This window comes from Saccostrea cucullata, unplaced genomic scaffold (assembly GCF_032062105.1).
Source record: "Saccostrea cucullata isolate Sc308-1 unplaced genomic scaffold, CSIRO_AGI_Scuc_v1 ctg6305, whole genome shotgun sequence".
Classification (NCBI taxonomy): Eukaryota; Metazoa; Mollusca; class Bivalvia; order Ostreida; family Ostreidae; genus Saccostrea; species Saccostrea cuccullata.
In genome coordinates this window covers 43,732-71,006 of record NW_026938783.1, presented here as the reverse complement: position 1 = coordinate 71,006, position 27,275 = coordinate 43,732, and the positions used below count along the sequence as shown (strand labels likewise).

Here is a 27,275-nt window from a genome sequence, read left to right as displayed (position 1 = left end):
GGTTGTAACCTTGACATACTTGCGGAACGATGGATGGTAAGCAAAGAAAAAGTTTATAGTTTAAAATTTTGTCAAAAGACTTCACTGTTGCGGAAATACTAGAGCTGCGTGGTAAAGAATTCGAAAATATTGAAAATATAGCTTAAGCTATTTCCACAATTGATAGCAAACTAGGTGCTAAGTGTAATAGAAACATTTTTATGAATGGAGACTGGGAACCTAAAGTGTAAAAAATCATCGGATTTTTCCGTTTGTTCCCGATCATGACAATATGTACACGGCGGGTGTTACCGGTCGGCAGGGGATGCTCATTCCTCCATGGCACCTGATCCCACATCTGATGTTTTGGAGGTCCCTGTTTGCTCTGCTCCTATTTTGTATTGTTTTATGGACTTTCAGGGTTCTCCATCATTTTAAATTTTATTGTGTTGCAGAAAAATCGCTAATTCGCTACACTAATGGTGTAGTCGTACATATTGATAAAAGTAAAAACACGTTCTGAAAAGCAGAGGAAATCTGACCGATACAGTCGAAGTACTTTTGAAAGTAAATTTGCTGATTATTTATCAGTTTTCTTGAGCGAGTTACAACATCACAAGAAAAGAAACTTCAGAACAGTAAAATAGAGTTCCTTGAACATGTTGAAAATTTTAAGCAATCCATTCACATCAACTAAAAGACTTGGATACGATGTTATGTTTGACATACAATGCTAAAATAATTTTAGAGCCGCGGCTCCATAGAAAAGATCTCTTAATATTTAAAAAAAAAAAAAAATAAATAAATAAAATGTATTTTATTGCAACTACCAATTAACCGTTACATGGAAGTGTGGAAACAAATTATTTGTCTTTGTTCCTTCACGCGTAAAGTCCAGCGAGGGTCTAGGATATAATTGATCATGCAAGGTGAAGCCCTAGTAATTTAATTAAGTGCTCTAACTTTTAGAATTGAAAGACGGTAGAATTGTGTGATTAAAGTTTTAGTTAGAGAGAATTTATGTGTTTAGATTTTCTAATTATCACATGGTATTATCTTACTGTGTCGGCAAAATTTTTACTGTGTTGCATGCATAAAATTTGAATAGTTACTGTGTGGGAGAAAATCTTGCTGTGTCGGGAGCAACACAGTAAAACAGCTCATGGAGAACACTGGACTTTGATATTGAATGTATGTTCTTTAAATATTGCTTGCTTACTAAGGAATTTTTTTGTAATGCCATTACTATGGTTATTAATTAATTAAATGAAACAAGCGATTGGAAAGGGGAGCGAGAAATGGACAATGACCTTGTCAGCAAATACAATTTTTCATTGAGCAAAATGCTGAGTGTGGTTTTTCATACTAATCTTCAGTCCATTTTTTATATACTGAAATGCCGACTGATTTTTTCGTTATTTCCCGATTCATGACAAGGGGCACACGGCAGGAGTGACTGTCAGAAAGGGATGCTTACTCCTCTATGGCACCTGATCCAATCTCTTATTTTTTTATAGGTCAGTGTTTGCTCTGTTCTTGTTTTATATTGTCTTATTGACTTTTGATCTTTAAAACTCTTTGTTATCAACATAAGTTTTATTTTCTTAGAGGAAAAAAGTAAAGGGAGAAGACAGCCCCCCCCCCCCTTATTCCATTCAAAGGTATATTGGGTATGACTCGTGCAGATGAAACGACAATTATGTAATCGTCAAGTTATATACACTCAAATAACTTTTTTGATACGTTCCCTAAAGTGAAAAGTCCGCAGTCCTCTGTAAGTTGTCAGGTGGCTAAGATTCCGAAAATGTTCATAACTACACAGGCACTTACTCTATAATCAAGGTATTAATATTTTAACCAAATGTACACAACAATGCCGAGAATGTGTACAATAATATTATCATATACGTATTATTAAATTGTATAAAATGTACTTGTGATAGGGTGTGTGGTGTCCAAAAGCAATGAAATAAAGTCCTTACGAATGAAAAATAGAAATTATACTTCATATCATGTAACGCTTGTAATTGTTGCAATTAAAATCTTCAACTCTGGTTCTAAAGGAAATCCACACTTCATTATGATCTTAAAAATAAGAAATGAAATAAAAATTCTATCTCATGACACATAATTCTCGTTATTCATGTAATTGTTCCAAGTAATATCTATGTACTTTTGTTATAAAGGAAAAAACACTTTGATTAACTAAGATGCGGCTCTCTCTGCTTTAAAACCTCCTTGTACTTTGTCCTTCCTCATTAAACATACATCAATATGTATACATTTAATTCGAAGCATTTTCATTATTGAGGTATATACTTGAAGTCTCAAGACAGAAAGAACAAGGTAACCAATTTTTTTCAAACATTAACAAACATGCTTTTTAAAAAGCTATCATGTAGCATGGCAAAATAACCCTTTTTATAAATTGACCGGGGGAAATATTGCTTTGGTATTCCAAAATGGATTGTGTAGACTAAAATTTGCTGTAAAGACAGATTTAAGTCTCTTTTAAAGAAATATTATTCTTTGCAATCGCGTACTAATTAATTATTTGACGAATAATCATTTGAGTTTCAATAATATTTACCCATTTTAGCTTCGCGGGATCGGGCATGTGTATTTGATAGTTTGATTCTATCGCAGTCTTACTATCCGTGGCGATTTTGTCAGGGGGGGGGGGCATGCCGGTGGCAAATAAATAGCTGACAATTATCAAATTTAATTGCATCTTTAATGAAGCTACATGTAAAATAAGATGACACATGCGTTCCCAGGAACACTTTAGTCTACTTAGCAGTGATCTTTGTTTAATTATGTTTGTTTCTCCAATGAACTTAATTGAAAAGTAAATTCAAAAGATTATAACTAGGGATGGCAACGAACAGTCGACTATTTGACCGTCAGTAGAATGGACCGACGATCGAATAATGAAACGACATTCGAATATTCAACATATGCAAGAAAAGGTGTCTGAAAAGAGAAGGAATACCCGTACCAAATTGGAAAAAGTCTTAAACCATATAATATACGTTCTCAGACGAATAGGATCTCAAATACAGTCACAGTTTATAAATAATTTTCCATAACAAAATCTGTTATCTTTCCATATACATATGTAAAGTACGGTCACTACAAATGCTCCACTACTGCGATAATATTTCCTCAGTTTCGGACTTTTTGTTTTTGTAGTAAATTATGCAACGCTATATTCTACTTTGTTTGTAAACCATTTAATTAGACTTAAAATCAAAGTGAGGAAGTTTTGAAGCAATTAAATAATTATTTAAGTAGTAATCTTACGTTGTAAAAGCAGTATTAAACAATGTGTGCATAAGGTTTTACCCCTCCCATGTGCTGAAAGTTGCAATTCTCTAAGCTTTCTATAATAAAAACTGACTGTGCAGCTCAATTTATGACTGAAATTTTTGAGAACTGAAAGTGTAAATCTATTCTGTGTCAACATTTTTTTTTACTTTTCACGTTTGTTTTATAGGAATTTGCAATTGATGTTCCTTTTTATATAGTTTGATGTAAAATGGTTTTTGAGTTTATAAATACACTATGTACTAATGAAATGTTATCTTCAGAAAATTTTCCGAATCATCGACGAATAATCGAATAATACAATCGAATGTTCGACTAAGGAAAATAACAGTTTTGACATCCATAGTTTTAACTGATGTTTTGAAATACACCTGCTACTTTTTTAAAATTTATTATTATACTAAGTGATAGGGTTCATTTTCTCTTTGTTCTTTGATATTTTATCTCCAGATCATGACAGAATAGGCATTCTAATTCTTTTGCGGTAAATTCAGTCGGCTTACATTCTTTGATATTTTTGCCATGAGGACGATTCTATTCATGTATTACAATAATAATAGTCACTTAATCGGATAAGTTTTACTTTCAATTTAATTGCCAATAAAACTTTTTATTGGTTCTACTTATTTTTGATTTCAATTCTCAGCTAATCATAATTTATATCATTTATCCAGATGAAGAAGATGCAATTCCTGATTTTGTTTGTGCTGACTTTTGTGCTCATAGTCATTGAAGCACAGAGTCAGAATGAAGAACCAATTACCGAGAGGTATTGTTGTGGTGCATGGTATACCGTAAGCATCGCTTCCTGGTGTTCTAAATGGTGTACCAGAATTCTGATTTCGAGTGCATAAGGAGTTGACAATATAATAATGGTATTTTTTTCAAATATGTACTGATTATTTACTGCATGTACATGTATATGATAAATATACACGTTATAACACTGGAGAGAGAGAGAGAGAGAGAGAGTTCTGATTATCGTTTCTGTTTTGTAAATTCTTTTATTTCTCGGGCCTACAAGTCAACTTTAAAAATTAATCAATCCGGTTTAAGAATTAAATATACATGTAGTCATCACCATATAATCTTGAATTGTTACGTCATAATAAATTCACACTCAAAATATTTTAAACTACTTTTTGTGTGCCTTATAAATAAAATTGAATTAATGAATATTTTCAATGCAAAACTAACCGGATATCATGCCAAAAGTAATCACATTAGCTATATTCAATTGAACATTTTGAAGAAAGTATGAAAGGAAATAAATAGCCGTTTACTGAGAGATTGAAGGTAATTTGGAAACACTTTCTGTGTTGGTAAGGGTTACATTTCCAGACTTATACGATTTTTTTTTATTTTCAATCAAAATCGTAGTTTTTTTTTAATTTGTTGTTCCATCTGATCCCTAAAATACCGCCTTGATGCACCTTGATTTAACACACCATTACTACAAACTATCAATTAAGGAATACGTTTCTAGAATTGAAAAAAAAATCTGTAGGCAACTTTAATTTTCTAGAATATGATCTTAAAACCACTCTATGTTGAATTCTTGACCAAAAATGCTTTAGCAAGAAATGCATCATTGGAATGACTTTACTAACAAATACCATTTTAAACGTAAAAAAATCTTTGAATTTTCATCCTAGATACCTGTTACTGAGGAAAAAGGACACACTTGAACCTCCAAAGGATATATGTCAAGGAAAGAATTGAATAATTATTTTTACTTAATGTTAATAACTAATAAACAACAATCAATATCCCCACAGTTCGTTTGTTTTTTCTTTCTTAATTAATATTGATATTCTTGAGATTTTTCTATAACTGTACAACCTCTCTCTCTCTCTCTCTCTCTCTCTCTCTCTCTCTCTCTAAAACAATTGATAGAGACAAATAATAAAAGGAGTCAGAGTTTGATTCCGTATAATTATTAAATTATTGCAAATTGAATTTTTATTCCTTTGATCCCGTTGCATATGAAATTTAGCGATGTAAATCAACCAAACTTGCCAAAATGTTATAAGGCCCCGACACTCCAACCCACACTTATAGAATACTAAAACAATATTTCAGTATTTGTTTTCTAAGTCCTTTAATGCAAGGTTTAAATCCAGTGATCTGCAAAACTTTATGTTATATCTACTATCTACTATAGTGTTGTTTAATCTGGAGTGTTAGGTCTCAATAAATCCCTTACAAGTTTGTCGATTTATGTATCTAATTTTCACATTCTTAATCTAGCAAGCTACAACTTATCCAAACATGAAATATTCTTACATATGTTTATTTCAAATAAATAAGAAATATTGAAATCTCAATCGGAAAAGAATGAGGTTTTTTTAAATATTAGTGTAACACTTATAATTAAATGCTACAAAGCCTTAAAACCCCAAATTATTGTCAAATGTTTTATTGAATGATTTTTGTATTTCTTTGAAGAGGGCTCAAAATCAAATTCCAGTAATGGAATAAAAAAAAACCATCACCGTTAACTTACTGATTTGGAAATGCTGAAGATGTCCTAACTTTTTACGTACAAAGTTAAAAACAGTATATAGTTTTTCCCCGAATATTGGCATGATGTGTTTCTTTTCGGTATCATGGATAAAAGTAATTTTAAAAGTATTTCACCATGTTTAACTGATTTTTAGAACAGACAATTTAAAGCAATTGCATGCGCAGAAGCTGTTCTCAGCGTCCAAAGTAAATACGCATTGACAAAAATGTTTTATCCCATGTTTACCCCTTTATCCCGTGGATATAAGTGCAGTAATGACGTCACATTGGTTTTTGCGTTAGCGTAATGAAGTAAAATAATGTGGAGTGCTATATAAAACAGTGTATAACATCGGTTCTGAAGCATTAAAAATGGGATAAAAAGAATCTCCCATGATTTATACATGTAGTTGGATATGAATTTTATCCAGCTCGTTGTGTGTTTTTATCCCCTCGCCAAGGCTCGGGATAAAAATCACACAACTCGTTGAATTAAAATCATGGGAGACTTTATATATATTAAAAGAGATGATTATGAATTGAATAAGAATTTGGTTAAATTCTATTGGAACATACTTTAAACTTTACGAGTTTGTTTAAAAACTTGATAAAAGATGCGTAGGGGTGGTTTAATTATGTCTGGACATTAATTTGCATTAAAAATTTAATTTTTGATTTTTGTATGGAATACATTATAATGAAAAAAAGTTTTAACATTGAGCCACAATTAAGCGTGATTGGTAGTTAATAGGTATCTTAGGGTGTTTCCATCCTCCTATGATGTCATGTTTTTAAAACAAAAATCCTATTATTGATTTTAAATTCATACCAAATAGAACAATATCTTTTTTTTAAAAATGCTTATTTATAGTTGTAATGATAAATATTGTTAAGTAAAGGGTTTTTTTTTTTAAATCTATATTTCTTTACCTAAAAAATTATTCTATCTTGACTTCGCTGTCGTGGTGCCAGTGGTGAGAGCGTCTGCTCTCGGGTTGTGAAGTAAGGAGTCAAATATTATTGTCATGGGTTTCATTCCCACTGTGGAACGTGGGGACCAGCCCTTCGGATGAAATATAGTATTCAACCTAGGTCTCGTGTAGCAGTAGGTGTCTTTTTTTATATAAAACATTGCTATATATTTTATTTACCAGTCCATTTCAAAACTCCGGAGAGAGAGAGAGAGAGAGAGAGAGAGACAGAGAGACAGAGAGTGAGAGCAATATGAATAAATTTTATCAATAAATATCAGCGCTTGACTAAAATTTCTCTGCACGGACATTGATAAGGATCAGTATTTTTCTTGGTTTATAAGCATCCAGTTATATTGTTCTAAGCAGTCTTTTAAGTTTATCAGCACCTTGAAGACCTGAAACATTAGATAAACAGCCAACCAAAAATTATGTTTAGAATAAAAAATTTTTTGCCCGCAATCTCGAAGGTTTTTGAGGTTTTTTCAAATTTACGCAAGAAAAGCGAAATAATAAACATAGCATTGCAATGATATGATATATTACCAAATCGTATAAAATGTAGTTGTGTTAGACCGAGAGATTTTTAAATGCATTAACAACAATTTTAAAAATTAAAAAAAAAAAGAATTCTACCTCTTGACACATAATTCTTGTAATTCATGTAATTTCTTCAATAAATAGCTATGTACTTTTGTTATAAAGGAAAAAACACTTTGATTAATTAAGAAGCAGCTCTCTCTGCTTTAAAACCTCCTTGTACTTTGTTCTTCCTTATTAAACATACATCAATATATATACATTTAATTCGAAGCATTTTTATTATTGAAGCATATACTTGAAGTTTCAAGACAAAAAGAACAAGGTAACAAACTTTATTCAAACATTAACAAACATGCTTTTTTTAAAAGGTTGCATGTAGCTTGGTAAAATAACATTTATTTTTAAATTGTCTGATGAGAAATATTGCTTCGTTATATTCCAAAATGGATGGTGTAGACTAACAATTGTTTTAAAGACAGACTTAAGTTTCTTTTAAAGAATTATCATTCATTGAAATCGCGTGCTTATTAATTAATTGACGAACAATTATTTGAGTTTCAATTATTTGAGTTTCAATTATATATATACACATTTTAGCTTTTCGGGATTGGGGATTTGTATTTGATTGTCTGATTCTATCGCTGTCTTACTGTCCGTGGAGATTTTTTTGGGATGCTAGTAGCAAATAAAAAGCTGACCATTTTAGAATAAATTACTTCCTTAATGAAGCTACTGGTAAAAGCAGGCAACACATGCGTTCTTTGGAACTTTCTAGTCTATTTGGCAATGATCTTTGTTTAATTAAGGACTTGGTTTTCTCAAATGAACTTAATTGAGAAGTAAATTTTAAGGGACACAACTGTTGTCATTAAATATACCCATTATTTTTTTATGATTTATTTTTATTATATTAAGCTATAAATATCATTTCCTCTTTGTTCCTTGATATTTTATCTCATTTTTAGATCATGAGAGTATAGCCATTTTTTTGTTTGTACAAACCGGAAAAATCAATCAGCGTACATTCTTTGATATTTTTGCCATGAGGCCTTCTTGCTATTTTATTCATGCATTACAATATAGCCCCTATCGAATAAGTGTTATTTTCAATTTAATTGCCAATATAACTTTTCATTGATTTTATATATTGATTTCAATTCTCAGCATATCATTATTAATGTTTTTTTTTTATTCAGATGAAGGTGATGCAATTCGTCATTTTGTTTGTGCTGACTTTTGTGCTCAAAGTCATTGAAGCACAAAGTCAAAATGAAGACCCGAATACCGAGAGGTATTGTTGTGGAGGGTATAACGTTTACAGGTTTCCCTTTTATTATTGTATGAGATGGTGTACAAGACCTGTGACTCAGTTTGAGTTTTCGAGTGCATAAGGAGTCGAAAATATAATCTTGGTAATTTTTTTTCAAATATTGACTGATTATTTACTGCACGTATATGATAAATTTACATATTATTACACTCAGAGAGAGAGAGAGAGAGAGAGAGAGAGAGAGAGAGAGAGCTACAGAGAGAGAGTTCTGATTATATTACTTTATCACATAATCTTTTTACGTCATGATAAATTCACAGTCAAAATACTTTATATTACAGTGTACGTTTTATGTACCTTATCAATAAAATTAAAATAATGACGTATTTTCAATGCAAAATCAACCGGATACCATGCCAAGAGTAATCAAATTAGCTATTTTGTTGAACATATTTAAGAAAGTATAAAAAGAACATATAAATAGTTGTTTACTGAGAGACTAAAGGTAATTCGGAAACACTTTCTGTGTTGGTAACTGTTAAATTTCCAGACTTGAATTTGTTTCTCTTTATTCTTGATCAAAATCGCAGTTTTTAATATGTTTTTCCGTCTGATCTCTAAATTATCTCTCTAATTATTGACCAAAAATTGCTTAAGCAAGAAATGCAACATTTGAATGATTTTACTTACAGATACCATTTAAGAGAAAGATATCATTTTTAGAGTGTCATTGAGATATAACATGAAGATCTGATCACGTACCATCTACATATCCTATGCCATTGACACTCTAAAAATGATATCTTATTTCATATATTTATATTTTTATTTGTATTCACATTTCAAAGACAAAATGCTCTATTTAGACTTTGGTACTTTAAATGCAACATAAAGTATATATATGACGTCACAGTTAAGTCTTTCTAAATGCCTCGTGCAGTATGCTTTCCATACGCAAGAAAGGCTGATCATGTGACCGACTGCATGCCATTGAAAATTGAATTGCTTTTTTTTTAGTATTTTCATATAAGTAAAGACATTAGCAAATGTTAATATTTTAAAACGTAACAAAAAATCTTCAATTTTCATTTTAGGTACCTGTTACTGTGGACACACATGAACCATCAAAGGATATATGGCAAGGAAAGAATTGAATAATTATCTTTGTGAAATATTAATTACTAATAAACAGCAATTATAAATATCACTACAGGTCGTTTTATTTTCTTTTGATATTCTAGATTTTTCTTTAATTGAACAATCTCTCTCTCTCTCTCTCTCTCTCTCTCTCTCTCTCTCTCTCTTGTAAAACAATTGATCCTGACAAATTATAAATGGAGATAGTTTTCCGTATAATTACTACTGCAAAATGAATTTTATTCTTCTGATCCCTTTGCATGTGAAAATTAGCGATGTCAATTAACCAGACTTGTCTGAGATGTATAAGACCCCGGGACTCCAACCAATATTTTTTAATAGAACACTAACACAATATTTCAGTATTTGGGTCCTTTAATGTAAGGTTTAAATCCAGAGATCTGCAAAACTTGATTTTATATCTACTATCTACTATAAGTGTGGTTTATTTTGGAGTGTCAGGTCTTGATAAATTCCTTACAAGTCTGCTTGATTGATGTCTCTAATTTTCACACGCTAAATCTAGCAAGATACAACTTATCCAAACATGAAATCTTCTTACTGCGCAAAGACTGAGGCTTAAAATTCATTCCAACACATGACAATTTTTAACAAAATTTGGCTTCAACCCGCCAATTACATTCAACAAACTTGAGGAATACATGGATAAAACAAAACCTGGAAATTGTAAAAAAAAAAAAAAAAAAAAGAAAGAAATAGAACATCTCAAATTCTTAAAAAGACGCTATTTTATCTCTTCAAAATTACAATGACATTGCAATTGAAAATAGATCAAAGCGTCAAAATTGTCATCATGAATAAGGAGCAGTTTGTCTTAGAAGTCAAACGCCAACTCCAATTAAACACTATAGGCATGTTTTTGTAGCCAACATGCTCAAACTGCAAGAAAATATACAAAATAAACTTGCCAAAATGCATTCAAATTGGTCATTGGACAAAGGCACTTACAAGATTTTTAATAACAAACAAGAGGCCAATGGGTCACATTGCTCACCTGAGCATATTGGCGGGGAAAAAAGCAAAACTCGGTTCAGTATTAAAAATCTTTCATGGGGAAACTTCGAAGGGTGAGATTTGATATTAAATTATCTATTGATGTTTCCATATCAATATAACAAATGGATTTGTTATTCATGAACAGAAGATTGTTTTCCTATTTATTCGATTATATTGAATCCCGCCCAACCCATGATTGTGGCCCAGCCCCACCCTCTTGGGCTCTCATTTGAATGAGATTGATTCTACACTACCTGAGTTTCCACATCAATATAAGTAATTTTATAATTATGGTTTTTCTGTTCTTGAGAAAAAGTCTTTTTTTCCAAAATATTCCTATGTAAAACTTTGATCCAGCATTGTGGCCAACACTATCATTTGTGGGTATCATTTAAACAAAATTGAATCTACACTACCTGGAGATTCTTCAATATAAATATGAGCAATTCTTGAGGAAATTTTTTTTTTATAAAAAATCTTTTATAGATTACTCAGACGAACTTTCGTCCCCCATTGTGGCCCCATCCTGCACCATGACTTTAATAAATTTGAATCTAAATTTTTAGAGAATGCTTCTACAAAACAATGATAAATCACAGATTTGCTCTTCTTCACAAAACTAGTTTTAAATAAAAATCTTTGTATTCCTGTTAATAATTTTGATCCGCTATTATGGTCTCACCTTACCTAAGGGGGTCATCATTTGATCAAAATGAATCTAAACTACCTGAAGATGCTTCCATAACAGTATTATCAATGGTGGCTTTACTGATGTTGAGAAGAAGAATTTTACATTTTTTATGCGCCCGGATCGAAAGATCCGAGGCGTATATTGTTTTTGTCTTGTCTGTCTGTCTGTCTGTTTGTCTGTTTGTCTGCAAACTTTAATCTTAGCCATAATTTTCTAACCATGAATGGTTAAGACTTCAAATTTGGTATACGTACTTCACTAATTAAGCTCCTTTAAATGATACCAAGATCAATGACCTTGTGACCTTGACTGTGACCTACCGGTATAAAATATTTTTTTCTGCAAACTTTAACCTTCGCCATAACTTTTGAACTATATAAGATAGAGACTTCATATTTGGTATGCATACACCACTGATTAAGCTCTTTTAACAATGACACCACCATGGTAAATGACCTGGTGACCTTGACTGTGACCTATGCACTAAATATACAAGTACCTTTTTTTGTCAGCAGACTTTATCGTTCGCTATAACTCTTGAACGAAGAAAGATACAGACTTAATATTTGACATGTATTCTTTACCAATTAAGCCCTTTCACAAGACACCATGATCAATGACCTCGTCACTTAGACTGTGACATATATATGCTAAAATCATGTTTTGTTTTTTTTTTAACTTTGTTGCCTCCGGGCGCATAGTGTTTCACAAACACATCTTGTTTTTCTATATATTCCTATGCAAAACTTTCATTTCCCATTGTGGCCTCACTCTATCCCCGGGGGTCATAAATTAAATAAACTTCTAAACTAGAATCTAAACTACTTGAGCCAATCATTGCTTACATTTTGTTAAGAAGAGTTTTAAGGAATTTTCCTATGTATTTCTATGTAGAACTTTGATCCCCCATTGTGGACGGTCATGAATTGAACAAATTGAATCTAAACCACCTGTGGATGCTTCCTTATAAATATGATAATTCGTGGATTTGCTGTTCTTGTAAAAATGATTTTTATAGACAGTTTCCTATACATTTCAATGTAAAACTTTGATCCACCTATCCCCGGGAGGTCATGAATAGACTTGATTCTAAACTACTTGAGGATGCTTCTCAGACATCAAAAATGGTTTCAAGGAGCAACACCAAATTTGAGTACTTTACAAATTTTTACTTTAAAGTATCTATAGCTATATCCCTAAAAAAGGAGCTGAGACGTAATAAAATTCACATGTTTAGATTAATTAAGTTTTGCTGTATTACTTAAGATGCTATCAGGTAATGTAATATATCGCTCTGTTTAAAAGATATCCTTTTCTAAATACATATGGACTTGATTTAAAAAATCAAAAAACCATGACGTTAGAGGACGTCACGGAGGAGCGAGTGTCAAGAAAATTTTGCTTTGCATTAAGGAAACTTCTTTAACAAACTTTTAAAAGATTCTGTATAACCAAGAAATGTATGAAAAATAAGCCATGTTTTTGTATGAAATAGAAAATACAAATTTATCATAGTAGCAGGTTTGAATCGACGCAGGTAGTTAAGGCAGCACATGGATCAGAATTCGACGAATTAACACTTTTTTTTAAAATTATGTAACACTAATACTTCGGAAAAGTCAAGGATAAACCTTTTGCTATAATTCTGCATTCTACAGACTTCAATGGGACTTATACTACAGGAAGCACTTAACCACGACGTCACCACGTGACGTCTTTAATTAGAAAAAAATGCCTTAATGAAAAAGTGAAAAGTTCAAAACTACCCCGGGGATACTTAATTTCAATTTGTAATAACTGTTGTGTAAAAACATGTCTGTACCACGAAAAGTGCTGCTAGAATCCTACTGTCATATCACAGAAATAAATATTTAACCCTTTAGGACGAAACCTTCCCAATATTTTTACATTTTTTCATAACATCGGAATAAATGCATCAATTCCCGTAAACCATACGATTCTAGCAGCTCTTTCCAAAAACAATAGAATAAGAACTTTAGATACAAACAAAAATTTAAGTTTCAAAGTATGCGGCGTAGCGTTGAACTTTTGCATCTTTTTGGTTACGAACGACAGAGGAAAGGCTGATCGGTAAGTAAACACCCTGCCAGCTTTATTTTTAGAAGAAATTGTAGAATTATATTAGCATACCTAATTCATAAGCTTTATTCCCATATGAATCACACATGATATTCCTTCTAAACGCTTTTAAACTCCGATTTATTGAGTTTGTTTACATGAATTTTCGTTACGTGTCACTTTCACTCTGCTAATGCATGATGAACAGATATGACGTCACGGGTTTGGTATTTAACCCCTGTGATAACTACAGGGATCCAGAAACGACAAAAATCCATTTATATTATGCCTTTGCATATTTTCATTCATGTGTACAACCTCAAACCGATTTTAGATATTCTTATCTCCAACCTTTACGTCATATAGCTTACTATGACGTCATATCATATAGACAAGTAGAATATTTGGTTGTAACCTTGACATACTTGCGGAACGATGGATGGTCAGCAAAGAAAAAGTTTATAGTTTAAAATTTTGTCAAAAGACTTCACTGTTGCGGAAATACTAGAGCTGCGTGGTAAAGAATTCGAAAATATTGAAAATATAGCTTAAGCTATTTCCACAATTGATAGCAAACTAGGTGCTAAGTGTAATAGAAACATTTTTATGAATGGAGACTGGGAACCTAAAGTGTAAAAAATCATCGGATTTTTCCGTTTTTTTTTCCGATCATGACAATATGTACACGGCGGGTGTTACCGGTCGGCAGGGGATGCTCATTCCTCCATGGCACCTGATCCCACCTCTGATGTTTTGGAGGTCCGTGTTTGCTCTGCTCCTATTTTGTATTGTTTTATGGACTTTCAGGGTTCTCCATCATTTTAAATTTTATTGTGTGGCAGAAAAATCGCTAATTCGCTACACTAATGGTGTAGTCGTACATATTGATAAAAGTAAAAACACGTTCTAAAAAGCAGAGGAAATCTGACCGATACAGTCGAAGTACTTTTGAAAGTAAACTTGCTGATTATTTATCAGTTTTCTTGAGCGAGTTACAACATCACAAGAAAAGAAACTTCAGAACAGTAAAATAGAGTTTCTTGAACATGTTGAAAATTTTAAGCAATCCATTCACATCAACTAAAAGACTTGGATACGATGTTATGTTTTACATACAATGCTAAAATAATTTTAGAGCCGCGGCTCTATAAAAAAGACCTCTTAATATTTAAAAAAAAAAATAAAAAATAAAATGTATTTTATTGCAACTACCAATTAACCGTTACATGGAAGTGTGGAAACAGATTATTTGTCTTTGTTCCTTCACGCGTAAAGTCCAGCGAGGGTCTAGGATATAATTGATCATGCAAGGTGAAGCCCTAGTAATTTAATTAAGTGCTCTAACTTTTAGAATTGAAAGACGGTAGAATTGTGTGATTAAAGTTTTAGTTAGAGAGAATTTATGTGTTTAGATTTTCTAATTATCACATGGTATTATCTTACTGTGTCGGCAAAATTTTTACTGTGTTGCATGCATAAAATTTGAATAGTTACTGTGTGAGAGAAAATCTTGCTGTGTCGGGAGCAACACAGTAAAAGAGCTCATGGAGAACACTGGACTTTGATATTGAATGTATGTTCTTTAAATATTGCTTGCTTACTAAGGAATTTTTTGTAATGCCATTACTGTGGTTATTAATTAATTCAATGAAACAAGCGATTGGAAAGGGGAGCGAGAAATGGACAATGACCTTATCAGCAAATACATTTTTTCATTGAGTAAAATGCTGACTGAGGTTTTTCATACTAATCTTCAGTCCATTATTTATATACTGAAATGACGACGGACTTTTTCGTTATTTCCCAATCATGACAAGGGGCACAAGGCAGATGTGACGGTCGGAAAGGGATGCTTACTCCTTTATTGCACCTGATCCTATCTCTTATGTTTTAGAGGTCAGTGTTTGCTCTGCTCTTGTTTTGTATTGTCTTATTGTTTTCTGATCTTGAATACTCTTCGTTATCACCAGAAGTTTTATTTTCTTAGAGGAAAAAAGGGAGAAGACAGCCCCCACCCTTATTCCATTCAAAGGTATATAGGTAGACTCCTGCAGATGAAACGATAATTATGTAATCGTCAAGTTATATACGTAACACTCAAAAAACTTTTTTGATACGTTCTCTAAAGTAAAAAGTCCGCAGTCCTCTGTAAGTTATCAGGTGGCTTAGATTCCGAAAATGTTCAATAACTACACAAACACTTACTTTATAATAAATGTATTTTTACCAAATGTGCACAACAATACCGGGAATGTGTACAATAAGACATGTATTATCATGTACGTATCATTAAATTGTATAAAATGTACATGTGATAGGATGTGTGGTTTCCAAAAGCAATGAAATAAAGACCTTACGAATGAAAAATAGAAATTATACTGAAAGTCACGTAACACTTGTAATTGTTGCAAATAAAATCTTCAACTCTGGTTGTAAAGGAAATCCAAACTTCATTATATGTTGAAACTTCATACTCTGTCTTAAAAACCTCCTTGGACCTTGTACTAATCGACCTTGTACAGCTCTTATATATATGTATTGAATTAAAAGCATGTTCGTTATTGAAGGGTATACTTTGAGTTTCAAGACAAAAAGAACAAGGTAAGAAATTTTATTCAAATTCGAGAGGTGTTCGAAAGGTTTGTGGACGACGTCAAACTTCGTTTAATTGCTCACTAGAAAATTAAGAAATGCACAATATAATATCTAAAAATAATTATTTTGTTGATGCATTAAGTTTCTTTCAATTCGATTCAACAGAAATCAATTTACAGAAATCAATTTACTTCATTTTAAAATCAACATGTTTTGTACCCGCGGAGCAAATTCAACGGCAAAGTAACGTCGTCAAAAATAAGAATTAAATTTCTTTAAAAAAAAGAAATAAATAATATCCCTTTATATTTAACACAGTATAATCCAATGCCCACTGATTACACCCTATTTCTTACACTTGACATTTATTTTTCTAAGAATTACTCTCGTTGTATAATTTCCTTTGCTAAGGTTTTAATTCATTTTATTACCTAACTCTGCTTTCACAGGATAAGCAACTCTGAAGCGCCTATGTCTATTCTTGACCTTCCAAATTTCAAAGTTCTTTGTTCAGATTTTCACAGATAAAATGTTTCTCCACAGATTGTCCTCATCCCATAATCTCTGGAACTACGATACTGCATGTATTATTCGTACACATATGCACAGCTCGTTTGTGACAATCGTTTATTCCTCCAAAATTTTAAGGGTTTATTCAGGATTTTTCCAGAGCACAACAGAAAATTTCATCGTTGTCTCTGCTCGTCGTTCGTATCTTTTCAAGTTGATTTCTTTTCAACAAAGCAAAATATTAAGCCAAAATTTGGAATACGAATAGATGTTACAGTTCTTAATTTGAATTTCTATGTTTGTCGATTTTACTCCCTTTTGAAGAAAATATGCCTACAGATATTTTTAGTATTTTGTTCGTAACTTACCAAATTCAGATCTGCTCCACTATCCGATTTTTTGTTATTTTAATCTCCGTTAATTTTTAATAAATGTTGTTTGTTTACAATGATGTTTACAAAAGATTTAAGCAGATCGTTTTGATTTATTAAAAATATTTCTACCAAATTTTGATAAAATATTATGTCAAATAAAACAGATTTGACAGCAGTCCACGAACTTTTCGAACAACCCATGCATAATGCATAACAAGTAATGCTTTTTAAAAAGTCTGAATGTATCATGGCTTTGCAGAATGACCCGATTTCCTTTTTATTTGATTTTCATTTGATATCAAAATCATAGTATTAGAGAATATGTGTAATTAATTATAAAATATATCCATATATCCAATTATCTTTTATCACATATTTAAGATTGGTATATTATTTTTTTTGTCTGTACAAAGCAGAAGGTTAAACTCCATAAATTCCTTGAAATTTGGAACGCTTCTTGTGCTTCTATTAATGCATGATACAATAGTGACCGATGTTGGAAAGATATTATCCTTAATTTATACGCCAACATTGTAGGATAGTTAAACTTGTATATTGGTGAATATTGGTATGAAATGGCGTTACATTTGTACGAGCTTGTGAATGCATTTGTACAGCTAAACAGTGCCAGTGTACACCAACAAAAATTTAACAAAGTTCAACAACGTCTTTATCATTCAGCTTTAACATCTCTTTTTGACTAATTTTGTTTTCCTTTATATTACTTAGATTTATAAGATCTTTTCAGTATCGGTATTTAAAGTAAAACATCTGTCTGTAAGCTTAAGTGTTCAATTTTACAATCTTTCCAATGCATGATCCTACCGAGCGTTTTGATTTCCTTTATTGAAATTTAATTCAGATTAAAACGAAACAAATTATAAATTTATAATTTTAATTAATTTTGTGTGAAAATATACACATGTATATTACCTATATGCCAGACAACGTTTTTGTTTACAAAATAAGCTTGCATACGGAATGTTTCGGGCATACCGATATGCGTTAAACAAACTTAGCTGTTCTGCTTAAAAAAGCTAAGATATTCAAGGCTTAAATCTTTAGAATTTTAGTATTTTTTTATGATTAGCTATAATGTATTTGCTACATATACATAATAATATACTTTTTTGAACCTATATATACGTTTCAATTGCAATCCTCAACATATATGTATTATTCGTAATTTATTTTCCCAGATGAAGTTGATGCTATTTGTCATTTTGTTTGTGCTGACTGTTGTTTCCCTGGTCATGGAGGCACAGAGTCAGAATGGAGGTGATCGTGTGAGACCCGGAGGACCACGTGTCCACCGTTATTGTTGTCGAAGTATTTTTTACCATTGCTATCAGTGGTGTACCAGAAGACTGCTCACGAAAGCAGAAAAAATAGAAAATATGATTCTGGTAATTTCATTGTAAGGACCCTCTCTACACCAATGCAAAATATTTTTTGGACATTGAGAAAATTTTATTGCATAAAGGAATTAATATTGCGCTTATCTATCTAACTTTCAATGTATGGAGCGTGGCATTTACCCCCGGGAAAAATATTCAAAGACAACACAGTATTAGTAAATAGATATCACTGTTGATTACTTCAAAAGAGAAAATACATGTAAATAACATGTTCATTTAATTTAGCTTGGCCTTTTAAAATGTTAAGAATACTTGAATTGATTATAAATTGAGTAATATTGTGTAAATGTATATTTTTTAGAATTTAGTTCTAAGGGCAGATCACTCTTACTGTAGAAAAATACCTTAGAATCAGAACTCTTTAGTGTGCAGTGTAGAGAGGTTTCTTAACTATTGACGGGACATTTATTGCACATGTATGATTGACACACATGCACACGTAAAGAGGGAGAGAGAGAGAGAGAGAGAGAGAGAGAGAGAGAGACTTTTTATCCGTAGAAAATATACTTTTATGGTCAGTTTGTAAATGAATGTTTTTAATATGCTCATTTTTCATTAATAGTTTATATAATGAATACAATTTATCATTTTGAAAATGGTATAATCTCAGTATACTATCATTAAAAAAATTATCCAGTAAGTATACTTAATAATCACTATTTTTAAAAAATAATTTCAACATAAAAATTCTAGTTTTCTAAAAGAGTTGCTAGGTAGGCCAAATTTGAATAAATTTTCTGTATACTGTAAAGGTCTATTTCCCATAATTGCTTGTAATGTATGTTATTGTTGTGCGTATACCTGAAAATAGCACCTCAACGTCCAAATATATCTATAAATCATTATGTAAAGAAATTCATACATGTACATTTTCCAACATTAACCAAATCTTTAGGTATCTTAAGTTTAAAAGAACCTGACCTTAAAATTATTTTTTGTTGAAATATTGACCAAAAACTGCTTAAGTTGGACATTTATATTACAATTGAAATGAAATAATGAATAAAATCCATTTGTTGTAGGGTGCACGTTCTTGATTGTTATCCAACGAATATGTATAGCTGCAACAATTGATAAAGGACACATACTAACTATCAAAGGATGCATCATAAAAAATGTAATGGAAATAAATATGGTCATCAATTGTCTATCAATTTACTAATAAACAACTAATATGTCCATAATCGGTTTGTTATGTTGCTTCTTATTAAAAATGAATATTATATCCTTGGCTTTATTTCTATTATTGCAAAATCTGACGGCCTCTCTCTCTTTTTCTGAAATCTGTCTTTTTCTAGCTTCTGCAGGAGAAATATTTATGACCGGTTAGAAATGAATAGTTTATAGCTGATACATTTAAACAACAGGCCCATGGGCCTTATAGGTCACCTGAGTATCATGTTATAACTTTCCAACAATTGAATTTGATTGTGTTTTAAACAAGAGACAATGAAATTCACAATTTTGAAAGAGATGCCATTACTTATTATAACAATATAGTTAACATGATTACTTTGGTTTCTTAATGCTCAGAGGTAGATCAGAGAAACAGAGAAAATGTAACACAGTCACCTCCATCATTATATAATATTACACTATCTATATTGATTAAGAAAAGTACAAATTATAAAGTATAAATTATTTCTTATTTTGCAATTATTAATTTAATATTAAAGTATTAATTTAATATTAAAGTGAACTAATTATGAAGGAAATCAAGTACATAAGACCTTGTTAAGTGACCTTGGTTACCCGTAAACATTTTGATTTTTATCGATGGTCAGTTAGAGTGCGGACCAACCACAAACCTTGTTGCAATGCAGTAATTTATATTGCAGATCATTTAATTCTATTTATGTGTATTTACGAGTATTTGTTAGACTTTCAGTCTCCTTCTTTTGGTACATCAGAGGGTTTATCAAGTGGATGTTTTTCAACTGTATTAATTACTGGTGGTCACTTTGTATAAGTATCTGGAGGCTACTACACCTGACGGTCACCTTGACAGTTTATGGTCACCGAGGAACTAAAGGAGGACAGAGGGAGGAGCAATTGGAGGTCAAATAGACGTACTATGATGGAGCGTCCCTGGATACGAGATTCACGCGACCAATGCGAGATTCACTAATTAACCAATAAGACAGTGCTTTACTAAATGGACAAGTGCGCTGATATTAGTGTAAATGTTACTACCTGGCGATTTTAGTGTTGTTCCCCGACACTCTCCAGCTTACAAACTTTTCTGGGAAACCCAACTTACGTTTCGACCGCACTTTAAATTGGACTTTATCACTCGATTGGCTTGAATGTTTACAAACTTCATTTATTCTATGGACATGATAAAAATGGACTGAGTTTATTTATTGTTAAAGAACTTTGAGAATTTTATTTTTTTTTTCTTTTTACTTATTAAATGTTACGAATCTATTCATTTTAAAACACAACACGAAGTACTCTTCTATTGTTTCACTTATGTAATAAATTTAATTATACCTGTTTATTAACTCTTGTGATTATTTCATAATAGTTACAATTGTCTTACAAAAATGCATTTCCACTTTAGGATCAGTTGTGCACCCCATCCCACAGGACCACTGACCCTGGGGCAACATATTTCAAAATGTTGGAAATTTTATTATAAGTTCTATTTCATCATGAATACACTGTAGTTGATAAATACCAATTAAAGAACAGATTTTAAAGCACAAATTCATTTTCAGTCTATGTACCCCCTCCAAGTACCTCTTACTCCTCAAGTACCCCTGACCCAGTAAGTATTCATCTTGATAACAATACTCAAGAAGGTTTTGTTTAAATACGTCTCAAAGTTCATTGGGAATTGAAATGTTCCAAAACCTTTAACCTGGTCACTCATCTGAAAAATGTAGGTCAGGTCAAGCTTCCGAAGCAAGTCTGGTAGTGTTCATTCCTAGATGTATCATCCATGGAAATTTGGTCTGGGAAGGGCTTATAGTTACTTGGGAATGGACCAGCTCCTAAAACTTTAAAGGGACGCCGACGCTTACGCCGATGCCGGGGGAATAGCATAAGCTTATCTCGACTTCGTCGAGGTAAGCTAAAAAATGTGCATGCGTAAAGCATGTTCTTGTGTATCACATCAACTGAAATATATAAACTTTGTATACAGGTGATGAAGGTATTTTGTTGCATAAGTAAGGGAAGTTGAAATATAGATTCATCACATTTATTATAGAGCTTGGTTATAAGATCGATTACCATCAACATCTTTTTTCAAATATAAATATGATATTTCCAAGAATACTTCACAAAACTGGTTTTACTAGAATCCCGAATACAGTTTCAAACATAGGATGTTTGCTTCGTTATTAGCAGCAGGCTGATTTTAACATTCAAGTAAACCAACCTACATTGCCTAAAAAGTGCCTCATCGACTATTACACTGTAGGTCTACTAGTACTTTCAAGTAGCACCAGAACATATTCATGAAACACTTCAAGTGGGAATAGCAGTCTGTGGGATTAGAAATATGTGTTTATACAATAAAGATAAATTCAGACATCCATATCATTTCAGACCAATTCAACAAAGAAACACTGTAATTCTGACCTTTAAACATTTTAATACTTAGTATACAACCTTTCTATGTGAGTTACATATTAATATATTAAAAGGGGCATGGACACAGCTAAAAATTTCCAAATTTGATTTTCCATTTTTTCTAGAAAACTGACCAGTCAAAACCAGTAAGTAAGGACCCCGCCCAGGGATAGAATGAAAAAGATGCAGCTTACGGAATGAAAATTTTAACAAACTCAAAAAAAGATATATGATCAAAAATAATATTAAGCAACCTCAAATCTATTTTTAAAATTTCAAGATAATTCCTGGGTATCAAAAAACTTATAAATAGTATCTCTTTATTTACACAAGGCAGTAAACAGCAACACATATTTAAAACAACTTGATGAAATGTATATTTACACAACGAGGAAGCATGTGTATTATGATTGACAGTCTATGGTGAATGTATATATCACGAAGACTTGACCTTCACTAGGTAAAAACCTTCATCTACAGACAAAGATATTCATCAATCTTAAATATTTTTTTCTGCAGCAAGCTCGATAATTAATCCCTAAGGATTAGTTACTTCTCTCTGGTAAAAACCTTCATCTACAGACAAAGATATTCATCAATCTTAAATATTTTTTTTCTGCAGCAAGCTCGATAATTAATTCCTAAGGATTAGTTACTTCTCTCTTTCTCTCGTCCTTTTCTTCTATATTTATGATAAGAACTGTTTCAGCAATAATAGAATGTGGATATTATCTTGACTTCCTCCTAAAATTAATAGTAAAGTTTTATTTCTTAAACTTGATACGGCTGCCAAAAAAGCAGTAATTAAATAAAAAATATCTTAAGTTTAGCTTTATCTTGTCATTTGAATTTGACAAAAAAAAAAACAACAAACAAACAAAACAAAAAATCATTGTGTATGATACTTTTACCCTCAGGTACTTGTGGAAGGATCTCTCTAATAATGTATAGTAGGGGATTTCTTTTTCTTTTCTTTTTTATTTTATTTTCTTTTTTACGATTATTTTCCAGTTTTTAACGATTTTTCCTGTGGTATACTTAATAAATAAGTGTAATAAATAACATTTGTGAAGAAATATCCAACAAGGGTTGACATTTTATGGGGAAATAGAGGGGGGTGGTCCTGTTCACAAGAAGCTGTGCTTTAACCCAAAATAAAGTTTGAATGGAATTGACCTTAACTTTTAGACAAAATTCATTTGCAAACAGAAATGGTAATTAATCTCAATGTGACAGATAAAGATAATGCTTTGGATTTAAGGAAAGTTACTTAATCCAAAGGGACTCACTGCATATTTCACAGTTTGCAATGGGAAAATTCTCAGCAGTTATCTCTCTTTGCCCATTCATTCTTATATAAAGTTAAGGAATCTAAACCACCTATACCTAGCTCCAAACCGAATTACATCGAAAAAAATAAAATTAGCGTCAAAACATGGCTAACTGCCTATTCAACCAACATATCAAAGAAGGTATGGTTTTCATACAAATTTTGCCCTGTGATTTTCTAAAAAATGAAATTGGTGTAAAAGTTGAAAACTCATGCTTTATGAATTATTGAAATTCAATGCAGAAAAATCATACAAGTCATTTTTCTCACTTGTATTTTTAAATGCTAATTATGACGTCATAAACATACGCATTTTCCCGTATTTTCTTAAAAAGTAGCAGAAGACACTCATTTTCAATGGCATTTTCTTTCAAATAATATTGTCCACAGGCATCGCCTACAAAGATCTTGAGATATGTGATTTGTTTTTGAATTTTGCACAAAATATCAAAAAATTAACGTGGGCGACGGCTGTGGACACTATTTTCTAAAGGAAAATTACCCTTAAAATGTGCCATTTTAAGGCTTTTTCTCTTGAAAATAGAGAAATGCTTCACATTAATGACTTTATAATTGCAGAATGGTAAACCTTCATGCCATATTTTTTCCTGATTTATTATAGTCATTTATTTAACTAATATTTAAGCCAGTTTCAAAACTTTTTGATGTCATTACATTTTTAGGGCGCAATAAAGCTAAAACCATACCTTCTTATTTGAACTTAATTGGTCAACCATTAATAAGTTAATAGGAAAAACAGAAAATTTGTGGACGGAAGAATGACAGATGGACAGACAGACAGATTGATTTCTACAGAGCACCTGCAAATTCTTGCGGGGTCCTAATTAAAGTATTTCTAAAGAACATCAAAAGTTTGAATTACAGTTGTCGAATTAAAAAACAGATTTAGAGCTCAAAACCTTTGTTATGTAAACAAGACCAAACCCACGTTTTTGTTTACACAGTTTAAATATACTAAATCAAATATAATTATGTTTGTTTAAAGCAGACTTTTTCAGAAGTTAATTCTACATAGGATGAGGCAGTTTCTTGTAAATTGCTGAATCACGTTTTGTAATAAAAATAATATTTTCTATATATAAACAAAAACAAGGCACGAGCCTTCTTTACATTATGAAGAAGTTTGCAAGTTCTGTAACTCCTTTGTATACAATGTATCAACAAATGATGTTTTTTGCTGATCATTAAAATTGCCTTAGTAAACATTGAAATCATTAAAAATTGAAAATATCAGTTGAAAATGTGTCCATGCCCCTTTAAGAATATTTGCACATGCATGTACATGTATGCATAATAACTGAAAGAAAATACACAGAGAAAAATAATTACCGGAGAATCCAATTTAAGTAATCATGAACATGATTAAAACAAAAGTTTTTTTAAAAGCATCAATTTATAGAATGTTGCATTATAATGTAGTTTAAAAGAGTACCAAGTCTAACTGAAACTGGACAATAACTATAGGAGAAGTAACATTTTAACAAGAGACCCCACATGGCCTTATAGGTCACCTGAGTATCATGTAATAACTTTCTAACAATTAAATTTGGTTCGTGTTTTAAAGAAGACGCCAAGGAATTCACAATTTTGCTGATCATCTACATGTATACACTTAGCATGCTTATTGTGGTTTATTAAAACCCAGAGGTAAATCAGAGTTACAAAGAGAATATGCTTTTCCACTTCATAACTAGTTGTGCACCCCACCCTATAGGGACCACTGGCTCTGAGGCCATATATTTCAGTTTTGAAAATTTTATAAATTTCATTTCATTATTAAAGGTTGATTATTACCAAAGAGCAGTTTTCAAAGCATTAATGTATATTCAAACTATGTACCCCCTTCAAGGAACCCCTGATCCTGGGGTCCTGAAATTAACCAATTTAGAAGAGGTGCCTTTCTTCATAATAAATATGAACTAAGATCATTGGCATAATACCCAGAAGCAAATGAAAAATAATTTCAAAGAAATTATTGCATTTTCACTTTGTTATCATTAAAGCCCCACCCGTACACCAGAAACCCTGACCCAGGGGCTATGGAATTCATGAATTTGGAATATGCATCTTTTCTCATCATTACTATATACATAGTTCATTCGTTTAATATCCCGGAGCTGGGAAGATTTTTAAAGAATATATGCATTTTAATAATAATAATAATAATAATAATACTTTATTTAGAGAAGGTAACCCGATTAGTGCGAACACTAGTCTTCCTCGGGGCCTTCTTTAAAAAACACATATACCATACATATATACAATAGATAAAATTACAATTATGAGACAATAAAAAATCAACCAGTATGTTACAAACAAATAAAAACATCATCATTTCAGTATAGAGAGAAAGAAAAAAAAATCACACAGAATCATTGCGTTTAATAAGCAGAAAATTTTCAACACTTCTTTTAAATATTGCAGGGGATTGAGAATTTCTGATATTAATTGGTAACTCATTCCAGATAATAACCCCTGAATATTGTAAAGAATTTTTAAATAAGTTTGTTTTATATTTTGGTAGTCGAAGTTCGGAATTTGTTTCTGAGCGTAAAGTGTATGATCCAGAACTTTGAAATTCAAAAAGATTATGCATATAATCAGGAGACATTCCATGAAATATTTTGTACATTAAAATGCTTTTCTGTAAATATAAAAGTTCATAAACTGTTAGCCAACCTAAAGTGTTAAATAAAGGCATTGAAGGTGTATCATATTTTTCATTTAAAATAATCCTAGCTGCTTTTTTTTGTAATCTGTAGATTCTGTCCATGTGTGTTTGAGGACAATTGCCCCAAATGGATAGACAATATAAAATCGATGGCAGGATAAAAGCATTATAAAATAGTTTTCTAGTACGCATTGGAAGAAACTTTTTGATTTTTCGTAAAGTAAATAATTTATATGTAAGAGTTTTGCAAACTGCATCTACATGACAAGTATATTGAAGATTATGATCAATGTGAACACCTAATAATTTTTGCATTTCTACATTTTCAAGGGGATGATCGGAAAGTTGTAAATGAAAATCAACGTTTTCTAATTTAGATTTCTTTTGGTGTGTTCCCATTAACATACACTTTGTTTTATCAGTATTTATAATCATCTGATTTTGTTGACACCATTTTTGTATTTGACAGAGTTCATGATTAAGAGTGGTTTCAATACGCAAAATACTATTATCATGAAGATGCATTGTAGTGTCATCAGCAAACATATCAATATTACAATGTTCAACAGACAATGGTAAATCATTAATATACAATAGAAACAACAAAGGACCTAAAATAGAGCCCTGAGGCACACCTGCTGTGACTGGCAGTGATTCAGATGTGTACGCACCGATTATATAAGTATGATTTAAACCATTTAATTGATATTGGATCAAAGTGATAGCATTCAAGTTTTTTAATTAGTATATCATGATTAACAAGATCAAATGCTTTGCTAAAATCCAGATATGTAATACCTACAACATTTCCTTTATCTATTGCATGCAACCAATCATCATTTAGTTTTGTTAGAGCTGTCTGGCATGAGTGAAGTTCTCGAAATCCAGATTGTGCTTTCATTAGCAAGTCAAAGTGAGAAGTAAAGATGCGTATATTTTCTGCTACATGCTTCTCTAAAACTTTCGATATCGTTGGTAAAATCGAGATTGGACGATAGTTTCCTGGGTCTGATTTATCGCCCTTTTTAAACAAGGGAGTTACTTTTGCGACCTTTAACTGTGAAGGAAAAGATCCATTGATTATGCTAGAATTTATTAAGTGTGTTAGAGGTTTGGATATTATACTAGCTGACAGTTTAAGCAATCTAGGTCCAAGAAAGTCTATACCAGCAGATTTGTTTACATCAAGTCTTTTTAACATTTCGAATACCTTTTCTTCATTAATCAAAGGGATTTCAAAAAAGTCTTGATCTCCAAG

General features: G+C 31.5%; 3 long non-coding RNA genes across 3 annotated transcripts; all 3 read left to right on the top strand.

The window, feature by feature from the left end:
• The first annotated feature begins 2,219 nt into the window (after positions 1-2,219).
• LOC134251246 (uncharacterized) lies at positions 2,220-5,083 on the top strand. Its single transcript, XR_009988695.1, has 3 exons — positions 2,220-2,325; positions 3,981-4,181; positions 4,962-5,083. It is a non-coding gene; the product is annotated as an uncharacterized LOC134251246 (long non-coding RNA).
• Positions 5,084-7,551: 2,468 nt separating this feature from the next.
• Positions 7,552-9,803, top strand: LOC134251245 (uncharacterized). Its single transcript, XR_009988694.1, has 3 exons — positions 7,552-7,647; positions 8,522-8,737; positions 9,690-9,803. It is a non-coding gene; the product is annotated as an uncharacterized LOC134251245 (long non-coding RNA).
• A 6,209-nt stretch (positions 9,804-16,012) lies between these two features.
• LOC134251247 (uncharacterized) lies at positions 16,013-19,600 on the top strand. The gene is made up of 3 exons (XR_009988696.1): positions 16,013-16,120; positions 18,198-18,404; positions 19,439-19,600. It is a non-coding gene; the product is annotated as an uncharacterized LOC134251247 (long non-coding RNA).
• Positions 19,601-27,275: the final 7,675 nt, after the last annotated feature.